Genomic DNA, 12,068 nt, shown 5'->3' on the forward strand with positions numbered 1-12,068 from the left:
AGCAAGTGGAATATTTATTAAGAGGAAAAAGAGTACATTATATGTGGATAGGGACACAGGGGGACTGAGAGAGAGTCCCTGAGTTTTACCTTTGTGGTAATTTGAATTACTTTTATGGGGCATTTCTTCCAAGTTTCTGTTGGCTAGTCATTTTGAATTGCCTGGTTCAGAGTCCATGTTTGATACATCTCAGGATCCTCCCACGTGTGTGCATGTATCTCTTAGCCAAGATAGATTCTACCGAAAAGGCCTAAGGGTAGAACATCTCTTATCATCACTTCCCTTTTGACCTCCACTGAACCCTTTTGCACATATGTAGCTGGGGAGTCTCCTGACTTCAAGAATGGGAAATATGTGGTCTGGGCAGGGAACAGCCTCCTCTCTCAATTTTCCTGCTATTCTCCTGGTGGAGTTTTGGCCCACAGAAAATGAATCTTCAGTTGCTTTACCCTGGGGGGTGGGGTGGGTGGGAGGGGAGCCGTGGCATCTGCCTCCTGCCTCAGAACCAGTAGTGACTGCAGATCCCAGGGAACCGGGTGGTGTGTGATCTTGAGGAGAAGGAAGGATGTTTTTCCTTGTTGGGGATCCAGCCTAGGCCAAGTTTTGAAAGAGCTGAAGGCATGCTTGCCTTGTGCTTCCTCCCCTCACTTTTCAGTGACCTCCGCCTATGGAAATGCTGCTTTATGGCCTGTTACCATCTCTGCTCTAGGAAATTGGAATGTCACTCAGCTTTTAACATAAAGAGAGGGTAACACGTCAGCAGCCGGTATTTAATTTTTAAAAGTGAATTTTAGAGTATATTTGGGGTCAATAGATTAGATGAATTTAAAAAAAAAACCATGTATTTGTTTTTGGCTGTGCTGAGTCTTTGTTGTCAGGCAGGCTTTTCTCCAGGGGAGGCTAGCAGGTGCCGCTCTCTAGTTGTGCTCTGAGAGCTTCTCGTTGCAGTGGCTTCCCTTGTTGGGGAGCACGCACTCCAGGGCACACGCAGGCTCCAGGAGTTTCGGCTCCCGGCTCTAGAGCATGGGCTCGATAGTTGTGGTGCACAGGCTTAGTTGCTCTGCGGCATCTTCCCGCACCAGGGAACCATTCTCCGGCACTGACAGGTGGATTCTTTACCGCTGACCCCCCAGGGAGGCCCAGAATTTTTTGATTCTACGTTTTGACCCTTCTGGAAGGGTCTTCATATCCCAAGAGAGGACAAGGTTGTTAGCTCTGTTCATCTTCTTGTTAGCAGCTGTCACAGTTGGTGATTATTTTTTGTAATTATTTTATTTACAATCACTTTTATTTTAATTTGCTTCTCTACTGTCTGATCCCCTGCCCTACCTAAGTCAGGGGGGATACGGATCGCTGAGTAGCAGTTGGTGCTCCGTCTCCAAGTACCTGGCACTTAAATGGTGGGTGAATGGACAGAGTGCTTTTCTCTCTATGAAACATTTTCCTTCTGATTAGCCATGAACTTAGAAACCAACCAAGTTTATTAGAACTAAGTGTGAAACTATGAGCTAGAGTAAAGCAGATGAACTCTGGTGCAAGGGCTGTGTCATCTCTTTGTTCTGCCCTCAGTCTTGGAAATAGAACACTTGAAATGTTAGGGGGGATGAGAACCTGACGAGCTGACTTGTCAGCCTAATTGACCCTCTGAGTTAGTGGAGGGGCCGTAATCATTACTGCAGTTTTCCCCACATCCTTGTCTTGCCAGTTTTGGCTACTCACAGGCTTCACTTGCTGGGTGTCAGTGTAAAGCCAGCCAGGCAAGTTATATTAACAGGTGAAAGCAGTTCTTGCCCAGTGGGTGTGAATAGTAGTTTAATATTATGTTTCTTGGTGTAAACTAAACCTCTAATTTCTAAGAGTAACCTAGTCATTAAAACGTGAAAATCATTACCAAAAGCTTTATGGTAAAGCTTTACTAGAAGGCACTGGTTAGGTTCTTCACAAATGATGAATTATATTCATTTTGTATTTATTTTCTAGTTTCTTGGCATAAGAGACTGGGGTTAATCATTTTTGTGACATTTTATAATTGTAGTTTCTAGTTTCGGGAGTCAGGGTGCTCTGGTTTACCATTCTCTGGCCAGGTAGTCCATGGCTTGGGGATCTGTTAGCTCATGTTGTCCTGGAGAAACAACCCGAGTTTGTTCATTAATGATGATACCTATAATAGCAATTTTAGAAAGATGTTATCAGTAACAGCGATTGTAGTCATCTGACTCTGGTTGCTTAGTGCTCAGTACCCAGTTGAAGTCAGAAGGGATAAAAAAGGGAATAAAATTTTGGATAGAGAGATTAACCATAAACTTGGTAAGGGAACTTGATTTTAGGGGGACTTGGGTTCAGAGGCACTTGGGAACTGCTGCTGGGATAGGAGTGGGGAGAGCTGGATAGAGTTGTGGTCTTTATTTTGTGAAGGTGGGGGGAGCTGACAGCTGAGGTGAAAATGTACCTTTTCTCCCGCCCACCCCCCATCCCCCTGCCTTTTCTCCTCTTTTGTCTCGTTTCCTTTTCTGATGAAAAAACTGGTAAGAGGAGGCCTGGTTACCAGAGATCTTAACCAGCCCTTGCCCTTTGCCGTTCTTTTCTTCCTTCGGGTATTTATATTTGGAGAATTGGGTGAGAGAACGGGCACGTGGGTAAGACATCCATGAGTGTATGAGTCTCACCTTTCCCCTGTCCTGTTTTTGCCCAGCCAGCATGGGGTTGGGGGGGTGGTTTGGGATTAGTTGAGACATGAAGACCAGGGCTTGCGTAGAGGTGGGGGGTTTTCCTGGCAGGAAGTGACCTTCACTGGCTGGGAGTTAAGAAGTAGGGAAAGTTACTTATAAGTTGGTCATGCGCTGGTGACGTGCTGCCTGTGTTCTATTTAGAAATATTTACAAATGTGGGCAGGCATAATGAAGTGCTTTACAAAGATAACTTAAGTTCAGTACAGTAGTTCCTGTTCAACTTCACTAGAAATATAACCTCTCCTCTAAATCTTTGTCTTCCTCACTTTGCCTGTTTCCCTAGCTTCAAGTTGTATGTGACAAGCTCTTGGTAAATGCTTTGAAACTAGGTTGTTAGAAATGAATTTTCTAGTGTGCTTTCCTATTGCCTGTCAACAACGACAAAAAATAGAAGTATTAAAATTTGATGACAAATTATTTGGCTGATAATTCCTTTGGAGATAATGCAGTTTTATTTATTTGCTTATTTTTGATTTTTTTTTTTTTGGATGTGGACCATTTTTAAAATCTGTATTGCTTTTGTTCCAGTATTGCTTCTGTTTTATTTTTTCATTATTTTGGCCCCCAGGCATGTGGAACCTTAGCTCCTCGACCAGAGTTTAAACCCGTGCCCCCTGCAGTGGAAGTGTGGGGTTTCTTCACTCCTGGGCAGTCAGGGGAGCCCCTCTGCTGTTACCCCTTACACCCTCTACCTGTCTCGTCCTGGTGTTAACGGCTTGCACAGCTATTGTACATGCCACAAATAGTACATTGACTCTAATAGGTTGAAGATACAGAACATTTTCGTCATCGTCCTTTTATTGCCCTGTGATAGCCACAACCACTTCCCTCCTGTCCTTACTCCTCCTCTGCTCCTGGCAACCAGGAATTTATTCTGTTTCTATAATTTTGTCATGTCAAGAATGTTATGTGAGTGAAATCATGTAGTTTGTAACCTTTTGGGATTGGCTTCTTTACTCAACATAATTCTCTAGTGATTCATCCAGATCATTGTATGTACCAGTAATTAATTCAATTCTTATTGCTGAGTGTACTCCATCATATGGATGAACCAGTTTGTTTAACCATTCACCTGTTGAAGGACATCTGTACTGTTTCCACTTTTTAATTGTTACCAATAAAGCTGCTGCTAGTCACTCTTGTACAGATTTTTCTGTGAATGTTTTCATTTTTCTGGAATGAAAGCCCAGGAGTGCAGCTCTGGGCCATATGGCCATTCCATGTTTGGTTTTGTAAGAAATTGTCATTGTGTCTGTACCATTTTACATTCATATCAGTAATAAAGGAGAGATCCAGTTTCTCCACATCCTTGCCAGAATTTGCTGTTATCACTTTTTTATTTTCAGTTCAGTTCAGTCACTCAGTCGTGTCCAACTCCTTGCGACCCCATGAATCGCAGCATGCCAGGCCTCCCTGTCCATCACCAACTCCCGGAGTTTATTCAAACTCATGTCCATCGAGTCAGTGATGGCATCCAGCCATCTCATCCTCTGTTATCCCCTTCTCCTCCTGCCCCCAATCCCTCCCATCATCAGGGTCTTTTCCAATGAGTCAACTCTTTGCGTGAGGTGGCCGAAGTATTGGAGTTTCAGCTTCAGCATCAGTCCTTCCAGTGAACACCCAGGACTGATTTCCTTCAGGATGGACTGGTTAGATCTCCTTGCAGTCCAAGGGACTCTCAAGAGTTCTCCAACACCACAGTTCAAAAGCATCAATTCTTTGGCGCTCAGCTTTCTTCACAGTCCAATTCTCACATCCATACATGACCACTGGAAAAACCATAGCCTTGACCAGATGGACCTTTGTTGGCAAAGTGATGTCTCTGCTTTTTAATATGCTATCTAGGTTGGTCATAACTTTCCTTCCAAGGGGTAAGCGTCTTTTAATTTCATGGCTGCAATCACCATCTGCATTTTTTATTTTAGGCATTCTTATAAGTGTGTAGTGGTATCTCATTGTGGTTTTAGGTTTGCATTCCCTAATTATCAATGATGTTGAACATCTTTTCATGTGTTTATTTGTGCCATGTGTATAATCTCTTCTCTCAATTTTCTGTGTCTTTTGCTTGTGTTTAAATTGAATGTTTTTCAATGTTGAATTTTGGGAGTTCTTAATATATTCCAGATACTATTCCTTTGTTGGATATGTGGTTTACAAACATTTTCTTCCAATTTTTAGTTTGTTTTTTCATCTTCTTAACAGTCTTTCACAAAGCATAACATTTTAATTCTGGTGAAATCCAGTTTTTCCAATTTTTTCTTTTATGGATTGCACTTTTGGTGCAGTCATGTCTAGTAAATCTTGACCTAGCCCTAGATTCTGATAATTTTCTCATTTTTTTGTAAAAGTTTTATAGTTTTGCATTTTAAAATTCACATAATTGATTTTGAGTTAATTTCTGTAGAAAGGTATAAGATTTATATTGAGGTTATCCTCACCTCCCTCACCTTGGATGTCTAATTGTTCCAGCACCGTTTGTTGAAAAGATATATTTCCTTTAATGAATTGCTTTTTGCACCTTTGTAATCTCTTGGGCATATATATGTGGTCTTTTCTGGGTCCTGTCTTCTGTTGATCTGTGCATCTGTTCCTCCACCAATACTACACAGTCCTGGTTATTGTAGCTGTATAATAAATCTTGAAATAGGGTAAACTAATTCTTTCTACTTTATTCTCCTTTTTCAGAATTGTTTAGTTATTTTAGTTCTTTTCTCATTCCATATAAATTTTAGAATAAACTTGTCTATGTCTAGAACTTGTAGCACTATGTTCTAGAACCACAACTATATTGAATAAGAGTGATGAGAGTGGATACATACTTGCCTTGGATTTGTAGGGAATATTGGTCTGTGGCTTTTGTTTTTATAATGTCTTTGGTTGGTTATCCTGTAACTATTAACTTCATAAAATGAATTAGGAAATGTTCCCTCCTCTTCTGTTTTCTAGAAGAGAATGTGTAGAATTCTTCAGTGAAACCTTCTGGACCTGGAGATTTCTCTTTTGGGAGTGTCAAAATTATGGATTTTCCTTAATAGTTTCCGTAAAAGTTCCATTCCGATTATCTATTTCATATTGGATTAATGGTGGTAGTTGGTATATTTCAAGAAACTGGCCCCTTTAATCTAAGTTGTGAAATGTGTGTATGTAGATTTGTTCATAGTATGCCCTTGTGATAGGTAGAGTCTTAGCGAATATTTTTTGTTTCATTTCTGATATTTATCATTTAGATCTTCTCTCTTTTTTTGGCCAGTCTTGCACAAGATGTATCAATTTTTTTGTCTTTCCGAAGAACTAGCCCTTTTTTCATTGATTTTCTCTTTATTGTCTTTCTGTTTTCAACTTTATTGATTTCTGTTCTCTATTATTTCTTTCCTTCCGCCTATTTTGGGTTGTTTTGCTTTTATTTTCCTAGGTTCCTGAGATGAAAGCTTCCTGACTCTCCACCAGGCCCCCTCTGACACTAGCTGCTCTGTTACATTAACATTTGTGAAGTGGAGTACAGGTGGCTGGATGGTGGGCTGTGGTCAACGGAGGACCACAGAGAGACTGAAAGAGAGAAGTTTACTATTCACCCGTCCTGGAGGAAGTGCTCCGCACTACCCGAGGACCCACGTGGGGAGGAGGTGAGGACTGAGCGCGGGGGGAGAGTGAGCGGTAGGACCTGGAGCGCGTGGTCTGTGGTGGAATCCCTGGGCTTCCCAGGCTGACACTGGATTGATCAGTTCAAACCAAAGGTGCAGGGTTCTAGTAAGCTCTGTGGGGGTTTTATCTAAGGAGTGTGAAAGGGCAGGCCCTGGAGGCAGAGGAAACTGGTGATCACAAGGGCTGTTGGGCAAGTCTTATCTTGGTGATTCAGGGCTGTTATCTAGGGCACATACTTCCATGAGGGGGCAAGTTTCAGTTTAAGGTCCTTGTGGGGCTATACAGCCAAACAAAATGTTTGCTGGGGCAGCAGTACCTCGTGGTAGCTTAGCTAAACCCTCCACAGCGCCCCGTGGGGAAGGGGACGGCCTCTTATTACTGTGGAGGTGGGGGTCCGAACTCTTTACTGACTCCAGGGTGCAGAGGAATCATGCTGATGATTGTCCAGCTCCCTACTCAGCCTTCTCTAGTGTGACCCTGGCAGGGGGTTGGGGCTCCTCATTAAGGCCTGGGAAGGGTAGAAGTCTAGGCTCCAGCTCTGCCTTTGCTAGTGGGGCTGGGGTTGCAGTTTCTTATGTGATTTCTGGCTGGATTAGAGGGCTCCTTTGTCTAAAAGTTTTCTTTCTTGGCTAGGCTGCCCCTTTCCTGGTCCTTTGGCTAGATAGAGAAGACTTTATTCAAGCTTTCCCCCCGCCCCTCTTTCCCTGCACCTGTTCGTGATTCTGGGTTACTGACTTCAGCTCTGTGTCCAAGATATGTGAAAACCCAGGGGCCTCTCCACCATGTTGTTCCTTAGGTCTGTAGGTCCCTAGCTAATCTGCTGCCCTCCCTCCACCTTTCTGATCCTCTTACATTTGTTTTATAGATAATGCCCAGGATTTTTAGTTGTATTTTATTAGGACATGTAGCAAAAGGTACATCTACTCCATCTTCCCAGACACAGAAATGGAGAATAGTAACACTTAAAATTCATCATTATTTTCTCCGTGAATTAGACTAGATTCTGAATTCATAACCTAAGTTGGGGCTTTTAAAGTTGAATAAAAACTCAGTGTTCTCCACTCTTTTCAGAAGAGCATTAGTTCTGTTTTGGCTTTTGAAAGTTGTTTCATGTGGTTGAAACTTACAACCTCCCAAATTCAATAGCAGGATTATTTTCTTCTTAAGAAGCCAAGTGGTAAGGGAATATAGTCAATATTTTGTAGTAAGTGGAGTATAACCTTTAAAAAATGTTGTTTACTTGTAACTTATATAGTATTCTATAGCAACTTCTTCAATTAAAAAAAAAGAAGCCAAGTGGTCAAACACAAGCCAAGTCGTTTGCCATTAAAAGTGAGTTTGTGCTGTGCTGCACTAAGTGGCTTTAGTCGTGTCCGACTCTGTGCAACCCTATGGACTGTAGCCCACCAGGCTCCTCTGTCCATGGGATTCTCCAGGCAAGAATATTGGAGTGGATTGCCATTTCCTCCTCCATGGGATCTTCCTGACCCAGGGATCGAACCTGTGTCTCCCACGTTGCAGGTGGGTTCTTTACCACTAGCATCACCTGGGAAGCCCAAAAAGTGAGTTTCAGTAAGGCCAAATCCAACTTTAGCTAGTGCTTAATATAATGTATGTTTAAAAATATTAACTTACAAACAATTTATTTTAAAAAGCATCCTTCCTGGGATGGGTAATACAAAAAGTAAGTCTTGAATTTATCTTAACAGTATTTTCGGGTTTTCGGGCTTTCCAGGTGAGGCAGTGGCAACCCACTCCAGTACTCTTACCTGGAAAATCCCATGGATGACGAAGCCTGGTAGGCTGCAGTCCGTGGGGTCGCTAAGAGTCAGACAAGACTGAGCAACTTCACTTTCACTTTTCACTTTCATGCATTAGAGACGGAAATGGCAGCCCACTCCAGTGTTCTTGTCTGGAGAGTCCCAGGGACGGGGGAGCCTGGTGGGCTGCTGTCTGTGGGGTTGCACAGAGTTGGACACGACTGATGCGACTTAGCAGCAGCAGCAGATGGCCCTAGTGGTAAAGAACCCACCTGTCAATGCAGGTAGAAGTAAGAGACGTGGGTTTGATCCCTGGGTCGGGAAGGTCCCCTAGAGGAGGGCACGGCAACCCACCCCAGTATTCTTGCCTGGAGAATCCCTGGCGAGGGATTCCAGAGGAATCCCAGGCTCTAGGTCTGGAGTCCGTAGGGTCCCATAGTCCATGGGGTCACACAGAGCCGGACACTACTAAAATGACTTACCACATGACAGTATTTTCTGATTATGTGTAACATTCCTGGAAATGTTGCTGCAGTGACACTGATTGTTCTTTAGTAGAGTCTGCCAAATACATTATTTGTGTATAGGTAGCTCTTGATGGAAGTCACAAGGCATGTGTTCTAGTCTTGTCTCTGCTACTGAATTAGCTGTGTTATTCTCGACTCACATATCCTTTGTTTCCTCATCTGCAAAATGGGGGCAGCTGTACCTGCTTTGCTGATAGGTAATTGAGGATTATTAATGATATTTCTAAAGCATTTAGCACATTCAGAGTAGCTGTTATTCTCATCCTTATTGCAGTTTGTTAAAGCAAAAACCTTGAAGCATATTCATAACGAAATTAGAGATAACTTGCTCCAGTCCCTCTTAGAAGATCACAGAGTTGAGATTGAGAAGTCTGTGACTTTTCTTCATGGACACCATTGTAATTTTTCAGAAGCTGTTTGCAGTAACATTTAATACGGATTGGTATAAAAATAGACAGTTACAGATTGTTTTTTTTTGGGGGGGGGCCTGGTTGAATCGTATTTCTAGACTCAATTCTAGTGTAAATATATGGAGGCTTCCCCACATCAACAAGCAGTTCTTGATGCTAGGAGGGTATCCAAAATTTCAATTCAGTTCTGACACTATCTGCCCAGATAGAATCAGATACAGTAGATAAAGGGCTCAGTTGCACAAGTCCGCCCTCCACTGCAGAGGCCAGTCACACAAGTTGTTATCTGTGCTTTTGACCAGCTAGAGCCTGGAGGTTCCGTTGACCCCTCCAATTCAGGATGTCAGCTGCAAGTCTAGGTTGCAGCCCATACTTCTGATCAATTGGCTGTAAATCAGAGCCACAATTCCCTCTTGGGGTTCTATTAGCTTGTTAGAAGAGCTCACAGAACTCTGGAAATCCTGTTTACTCACTAGCTTACCAATTTATTATAAAAGAATATTAAAGGATATACGTCAACAGCCGGATGAGATACATGGGTTGAGGTCCTACAAAGGGACTTCTGTCATCACGGCTGATGAAGCTGAGCATGGGGGCATGTGGAAGTGTTCTGGTTCCCCAACGTGGAAGATCTCTGAAAAAGGTCCAAAAAGCTTCTTTTGGAGTTGTTTATGGAGGTTTCATTACATAGTTATGATTGACTAAATCACTGGCCAGTGGTGATCGATTCAACTTCCAGCACAGGGTGGGACTGAAAGTTAGTTCTCCTGACCACCAGCCCCCAGTTTGTGTGGCTCCCCAAAGTCACCTTCCCTGGAGCGGTTTTCAGAAACTGAGGATGAGAGACCAAATACCATTCCATTGTTCAGGAAATTCAAAGAGATTTGGAAACCATGAGCAGGAACTGAGGATGAGGACCAAATGTATATATATTTCCTATAAATCATGACATTTCTGTGTAGTGAGGCTTCGCTGTAACTGTAGTTCATATGTATTTTGGACTGCACCTTGCAGCATGGAGGATCTTAGTTCCCTGGACCTGGGATCCAAATCGGGCCCCCTGCAGTGCAAGTGCTGACTCATAACTCCTGGGCCACCAGGGAACACCTGCTGTTCATATTTTAATAGTTAGGTTACTTTCATAAAGGAAAGTTTTCGTTTAAGCAGACAAATGTTAAAACTGTCATTCATGCCCCTTTACCCACTGCCTCCCTCTGTAAGAACACATTTCACTTCTGTATGTGTCTTTGCAATTTGGTTTGTGTTAGTCTCTTAGGGTTGCTGTAGCAAAGTATCATCAACTGGGAGACCTGAAACAGCAGATATTTATTGTCCCATAGTTCTGGGGGCCAGAAGTCCGAAATCAATGAGCAAGCCTGATTCCTTGTGAGGATTTTGAGAGAGAATCTGTTCCTTGTCTCTCTCTCATTTTCTGGTAGCCCTAAGCATTCCTTGGCTTGTAGAGGCATCACTTCAGTCCCCTATCTTCACATGGTGGTCTTGTGTGCTTGTCTTTACAAGGCCCTCTGCTTTCATAAGGACGCTAGTCGTGTTAGATATGAGGCCCGGCCTGCCCCAGTACGACCTCACCTTGACGAGTTATATCTTCGGCAACTGCGTGTACAGATAAGGTCACATTCTGAGATACTGGGTAAGGGTTAGGGTGTCAGCTTACCTTTTCAGGGAGAACACAGTACCTCCCACAACAGCACTCACCTGAAAATCAGAAATAAATGAATCGGTATTAAAAACAAGCGCTTTCCCTCATGCATTGTTTTTTTATAGTAGGGGAAAAGAGAGCAAAGGAATAATAAGTGGAGCCGAGTCAGTCAGAAAAGGCCCTCCTGATGGGGTTCCAGTTACACTGATAGGGAGGATCCAGTTTTAGAAAAAGCAAGAATGTTTCAAGCTAGAGAACAACCTGTTCTCTAGTTTCTGGAATAATCCAGAAATAGCTGGATGTATTGGAAGAACTGAAGGAGGACCAGTGTAATTGTTGAGCAGTGGCATAGTGGGGAGATGGTGTCTAGGGCCAAACAATGCAGGGACTAGCTGGCCATAATGATGAGTTCACTTCTTTCCTTTAGGGGCTCTGGGGAGCCTGTGAAGAATTTTAAGCAGGGGAGACATATTCAGATTTACATATTAAGGAGATCACTCCTGCTGCTATATGTCACATGGATTGAGAGAACTGGACTGGTATTGGGACCAAGACCAGTTTCCATTATTTCAGTAGAGACGGTGAGAGTGGAGGCTTAGACTAGTGTAGCGGAATTGGAGAGAAATGGGGAAATTCAAGATATGTTTTGGGGAAAGAGCTGAGAAGATTTGCTGGGTTAGCTAAAGATTAAGGAAGGAGGAATCCTTTGCTGATGGCTTGAGTAACTCAGTGTAATGGACTGAGATGGGGAAATTAGGATTAGGGGTTGGGGTCAGATTTAACTGCCAGGTTCAGTTTGGGATATGTTAAATGCATGGGGTGATATCTAAGTAGAGAAGTTAAGTAGCCCACTGATGTCTGAGTTTTGAACTTAGGTCTGAAATGTATTTGAGAGAGTGGTCAGAGGAGCAGTAATATTTCAAGGTCTCAGAGAGGAGAGGAGCCTGGAGAAGATCTAGGAAAGGAGCAGTGCAGTAATAGACAGCTGGAGAGAGTGTGTCCCAGAGGCAGACAAGGATAAGCAGGTTCTTCAGCTTTGTTGAGTGCTTCTAAGAAGTTGAGTGTGATCAAAGGGATATGAAGAAAAGGAGAGAAATGTATTCAGTGGATCCAACCTCTGCCATTTTAACTGAGGGGTGAGTGCGAAGTCTTTCAGTTCTATTCAGTTCAGTCACTCAGTCATGTCTGACTCTTTGCAACCCATGGACTGCAGCACGCCAGGCTTCTCTGTCCATCACCAACTTCCAGAGCTTGCTCAAACTCATGTCTATTGAGTCAGTGATGCCATCCAACCATCTCATCCTCTGTTGCCCCCTTCTCAACCTGCCTTCAGTCTTTCC

General features: G+C 43.1%; 1 protein-coding gene across 10 annotated transcripts in view; it reads left to right on the plus strand.

The window, feature by feature from the left end:
• Nucleotides 1–12,068, plus strand: part of C3H2orf76 (chromosome 3 C2orf76 homolog) — a 95,464-nt gene that overhangs the window by 24,392 nt on the left and 59,004 nt on the right. Inside the window, exon 2 of one of the 10 annotated variants that reach the window (XM_065931399.1) lies at nt 6,142–6,352. The exons of the other annotated variants lie outside the window; for them this stretch is intronic. The gene's annotated coding sequence lies outside the window, so the exon portion shown is untranslated. The remainder of the gene's footprint in view (nt 1–6,141; nt 6,353–12,068) is intronic. 10 annotated transcript variants of the gene reach the window in all.

This window comes from Muntiacus reevesi, chromosome 3 (assembly GCF_963930625.1).
Source record: "Muntiacus reevesi chromosome 3, mMunRee1.1, whole genome shotgun sequence".
Lineage (NCBI taxonomy): Eukaryota > Metazoa > Chordata > Mammalia > Artiodactyla > Cervidae > Muntiacus > Muntiacus reevesi.